The following is a 6,286-nucleotide window of genomic DNA, read 5'->3' on the forward strand; positions in this document are numbered from 1 at the left end:
TATAAGGTTTACGTTTTTGGGCTTATATGGATTTAGTGTCTATGTGGTGTTAGGATTTAATATTTAGGGTATAAGGTTAACTTTTTTTTGTTTGTCAACAACTAAAGTTACTAAACTTAAAATTTAGTATGTTTATCACCAACTAAAGTTACTAAACTTAAAATTTAGTAATGAAAATGAAAAATAAATGTCAAAAAAAATATTAGAAAAGAAAGAGAAAAGTTAGAGAGAGAGATGAGAAGGAAAAAAAAGTAGAAAGAGAAGGTTAGTTTAGTTAGAAGGTGTAAGTTGTAATTTGACATAAAAAAAGTATAGGGATAGTAAAAAGTGCGTGTAAGTGTCAATACTTTAGGAGAAAGTGGGTGTGGGTGTTATTTTCCCATTCATTTATATTCCCGTTGGTCATAGAACCACCTGGGTTTATATTATTCGGATCCAGGTTGGAAAACTATAATACTTAAAGACATCCCCTCGTACTAGTTTTTATGTCCCAAATCAACCTAAATGTTTCAGTTTTATCTATTTACCCTATTCAAGAGAAGAGATATTTCATAATTTGGTTTGGAACAATTAGACTTCAGCTTGGGTTTACTACTTGTTTTTGATTAAGTTTTCTTATATAGATTAATTAATGGTTTATAATACATTTTTTATGTTTTAAAATGGAAAAAAAAATATTTAGACAATGATACAGTAAGACAGTAGAGATTTTATTTTATTATCATTTAACTCGTTTGTCGTTAATTAACGTTGTTATATTTAGCTACATGCTCATAATAAATCACCTTTTATAGCTTTTTTCTTCAAACAACTTTACTTATAATGTTTTCTTCTAAATGATATATCATATACCCCGTTTGAAACTTGATTTTCCACTAAAATTGTTAATTTTACAAGAACCTTCGTATCAACACAGAAACACTAGCCTTAAAGAAGAGAAAAGGTTTTGAAGAATGCGATTAGATGCGTAATTGAGTTTCTGACTTGAGAATTTGTCTATTACTTCATCGAGGACTGTTTTGTATGATGTTAAGGCATTTCTGCAATAAATGGAGAATATAGGGCGGAAAAATAAAGCTATAATTTTGTACTTGGGCCTATACATAATGGGCTTTCTGAAACCTATTTATCGCCCGTAAATAAATAAACGAAAACAAAATTTGGATGGACGAGATCACTTATCGAAATAATCATAGTATAGAATTATAGACTATGATGTATCGTTGACAAAGATGATGTTTCGTTGTAAGGAGACAAACGCCAAACATCAACTTTCTTAGTTTATTTATTGTATGAATTATATGATTCATTTATAACTGCAACCTCCGAGGTTTCCTTGAACATGGTTCGATTAGTTTTATTTTATTTTATAATGAAGTATTATTCATTTCTACTTTGCAATCTCCGATTTCCATGGACATATGATTCCAAATGAATGATTTCATAAATTTATTATTCGTAGTAATCTAATTATATATATTCATAGTTCAACTTATTTTTGTTTGTCAATTGTTTCTGCTAAAGTATGAATTACTACATATTACTTTTCAACACACACATTAAGCAATTAGCAGTACACTCGCCATGAGTTGAAGTCATGACTCTAGCATTGCACTTACATTATGGACATTTTGACAAGCATTTTTTTTATATAGATGGACATAAATATGTGTTTTTAATCACCGAGACCTAAAGAATCCAAAACTAATAAAACACAAATCTTAGAGCTTATTATCCTTTGAACGTTCTGTAAAAAAATAATCTAAAGGTGAGTGCGTACGTGTATATCTGAAGTCAAGTTTACATATGGTAACGTCTCACAACCTCAAACATCTTTTTGTTGAGAAGCTCATGATTCATGAAGTCATACATGCAATATGCATTGCGACTCATTCGTTCCCCACAGTTTTTTATCTTTAAAATATCGATCAAAGAGGATATTAAAACAGTAATTAAAATGGGTTTATTACACTTATTCCTCTTATATCAAATTAGTCCGTGATTAGATATAATAAAATATGCTCTTATTAATCACACATAGTCACATGCAATGCATTCAAAATCCCATGATAAGCATAGGGACCTCGAGTAATGTAAAAGAACCTCAACTCAAACTACCATCTTCTTTAATTAATCATAACTATCGATCAAATATATGTCTAAGTACAGATCATCTATAAACACAGTATATGATGATTAGGCCATTGTGTTTATACATAAACAGACAGATTGACATTTTTTGCGGGACAAATAAAGTTGAAAACGTTAATAAGCTAAATTGGTCGGAGACATATTGGTCCTACTTTAGCATCTAAAGAAGAATCTAAGAAGAGGGGACAACAAAATCTACTTCAAAAGTCTTAATGAAAACTAAAAACTCAAAACTAAACAAGATTTATAGAAGTTCCTTTTTGTTCTATGTAGTAGTAAACGGTGTCGTGTCGATTCTAAGGTGCAAAACTGCAACGTATTCTTCCTCTTGTGGGAATCTTGACCCTTGGCCACGTGTATGGTTCACCGGCGTCGATTGCTCCTTGCTTCCTTATGAGGTGGATGTTTTCGACATGATATTGACAGTGTTCATTATTTATTTCTGTATTAATTGACATGATGGTGATGATTATTGTTTTGACAAATTAAAATGTACACTATACTAGAACAAAGAAGAAATCATGTGTTAGTTTTTTTGTTTTTGAGTTCTGAGCGGATCTTGTATCATGATTCTGCACAGAATGTTATGAGACTGATCCATTGCACGCATTGAATTTGTTTATATGCTGCTCACTATTACTTCGGAAGCATCTAAAATACATATAAACTCGTGTTATAACTACGAGTAATTAAATATAATTTTAAGTTCAAGTCTACTATATACATTTCGATCTCGGTTGTTTGTTTGTGTTATTAGACTATCAGTATCACTGTATAATGCATTTTATGCAACATCCATTTGTAGACGTATGTAAAAGTCAACAAAAAGGTTTCATTCTGCAAAACTATTATTCCAAAAAATGTGAAAATGTATTTATATTAAATTTTGTAATCATTATCAAATTTCGATTTTATTTTAATGGAAACGTAAAAAAAACTAAAATGAAACCATCAAGATTCAAGGGCTTTAGAATCTCTAGTTTTTGTGTTTTGGTTAAGTAGACATGATGTTATACATACACATGATAGTATTCTAGTGATTTATTATAGTTTTATACTGTTAATTATGTAGATGACTAAAAACTTGTTCAGAATTGGTGAAACTTTAAATAAGGTTAATTTTTTTGGTGACATAAATTAACGAATAATGTGAATCATGTAAACATCATCTGAAAATAATGTATCAAATAAAAAATAGTGTGATAATGAGAAAATTAACATAAATTTTAAGAGAAAAACGTGTAAAAGTTTCACCCACTTGACAGTGTTTTGAAAGGAAAAATACAGTCATTTTTTTTGCCAGAATTGATCAAAATTTAAGTCATGTGTACTGCATATTTTGTTCATTGTATTGATTGAAATTATAAATTTTTACTCGGTTTATCTAATTAGCTTTTAGCTATGATCAGAAGGCATCTAATAACGAGAAAATTAACATAAAATTTTAGGAGAAAAACACGTAAAGGTTTTACCACTTGAGGGTGTTTTGAAAAGAAAAATACACTCATTTTTGTCAAAATTGATTAAAAATTTAGTCCTGTACTGCATATTTTGTTAGTTGATTGAAGTTGTGATAGATTTTCACTCGGTTTATATAATTAGTTTTTGGGAGGGCATCTAAAGAGACTTTTAAACCAATACATTGTTTATGAGCTTATTGTTATAACTTCTTTCAATTTCATATTTAATTTTTAAGATGGACCAACAGCCAGAGTAGACAATATTGGAACACTGAAGAACATGTTGCAAACATGTACTAGAATGAGACTCTATTAAAACAATTAATACTGAATACTTAACTATTTTGGTAAATTCAAATACAGCAACTAATAAATAGCATCATGAGTTTACAAAAAGAATACCTTCATGATGTTATCATAGTTATCATAGTTTGTATGGTATTTTTTAAAACGTACACCTTTTCTTGATATATTCCCACGATCGACTCTTATTGATCTTTTTATGTTGGAGACAAAAATATGTTAAATAAGTTTCCTTGTTGGTAACTTAACTTATTTTTTTTTTGGTTTGCTAGGTAAACCATCGGTTAAAATTGGGTAAAATATATATACATTATTATGAAGGCTAAAAAAGAAAAAAAGAAAAGAATAACAATTGTTCATTTTTCAAAGTAAATTATTGATGGTTGTTAAATTCGATTATTATTAGCCATATGTATATAACAACCATATTTAAAGGGTTAGTTATATACTTAAAGCCATTCAACCATATACTATTATTGTGTTTATTCATTTGAAATGTTTTCTTTCTAACTATCTGTACCATTTATTATGCTGACCTGAATCAAACGAACTATGCACATGGTCTACATATAATTTATAGGTTTCTGTAAATTTTATATTAAACATATATTTCAATATATTGAAAAAAATCTTAAGTTAAAGGCTACATTATATAGACATATTCAACAAAAATTATTGTATAATCAATGTGGTAGATAGGAATAGGATCCTTATGCTTCTGCTTCAATTGTACATTTTTGAATAGAACTGATTTTTTTTTTAATAATTATTATAAACTAAATTTTCCTTTTTTGGTCTTGAATTATTTCAAGGAAAATAGAGATAAACGAGAGGGGAACTTGTAATATATTCAGGGCTAGCTTTATTATTGTGTCGAGAAGATCAGTGAATTGTCTCTTCGGGTAACTGAATCAGTTGATTTTTATGGTTAGTCTATCAATCAGAGACACTTGAGAACCCCAAAAGATGATGTGAACAATGGATTTGAAAATTTTCCACTATACTCTTTCTTTCTTTCTTGATTGTTCTTTTTTTCCCTCAATACGAAATTGAGGATGAATTTATATGATGGAAAGGAAAAAAGTAGCACAAGAGAGAAGTAAGGTCAAACTTTCATTTGAGTGGTTATCATCTCGACCTAGACTTTAGACCCAATACTTTTTCAGTCGGGCTACTTCTTAGGTCAACATTTTCGCACCATCTCTCTCTGTCCTCTTATTTTTGAAAAAGATAATACATAAACATACGTTTAAATAAATGAAAGAGAAACTAAATTGACACTAACGTAAATAATTATTGACATGTTTCTCAAGTTAGTATGGTCTATATACATGAAGGGAGTTTTCTTGTAACTTGAACGAAGATAAAAGTATAAAATCACTCCCCCAAAAAAAATGAGATTAAAGTAACGAGGCGAAAAGGAAAAAAAAATACTAATAATATGAGTGGAAGAAGAAGAGGACACGATGGTCAGAGCTTGTAACGAACGCCATATTGATATTGTAGTGGAGAGAAGTTGCAGCAATTTATGAAACGCGTAAAGATGTTTTTGTGTAATGATGTGTTCACTTCACCACAAGCATCTCTCTCCCTATCTCACACACAACCCAAAAACCAAACTGTCATAACTCTTTCTTGAATATTCAAATCTACATTTATTATCCACCAAATTGTTACAAACTTATTAATTCATATACTAGCTAGTATGAAAATATAAATCTGATCAAGATTCAAGACCTGCTCGGTCTTTTTAACTTTGACCGGTTCGGGTTGTTCAGTTCCGTGTAAGAAAGCAGATGGCTCTTGTCTCGTGGCTCTACTCCTTTCTCTGCGAGCTTTCTTGCACTTTTCTTTTGAGCCTGTGTTTCGAAGACCACGTGGTCTGGTCTCTGTTAAAGACATAAAGGCCATTCTATTCTATTTTTATTTGTTGTTTTTCTCTGAATGAGTAACTTTAATACAGTATATTATTGTTAATCATATAATTTAGGAAAAATATCGAAACGAGTGTGTGATTCTTTTGCGAATGTCACTATGTTGAGCTAAAGGTTTTGTTCGATAATTTTTTTTTTCAATTATAAAAGTTTAGCAATTAGACACATTTGTCAAACCTCATAAATTGTTGTCGTTTTATGTTCTCTATTTTACACCCATATTAATTGGGTAACTATTTTTTACTCTCTTGTTTACGTTCGAAGAAGAAAGTAGAAATTACGATTTTTGAACTTCTTTTTAATGTTTGTGTTCGAACTTTTGTTAGGTGACTCTGGTCGGTTGTTGTGGTGGGATCAAAATTACAAGTTACAAGTGGAGCAAAATTTTGAACTTTTGTTAGGTGACTCTGGCAATTATTTCCGTCCAAAATCTGAAAC

This window comes from Camelina sativa, chromosome 11, assembly GCF_000633955.1.
Source record: "Camelina sativa cultivar DH55 chromosome 11, Cs, whole genome shotgun sequence".
Taxonomy (NCBI): Eukaryota; Viridiplantae; Streptophyta; class Magnoliopsida; order Brassicales; family Brassicaceae; genus Camelina; species Camelina sativa.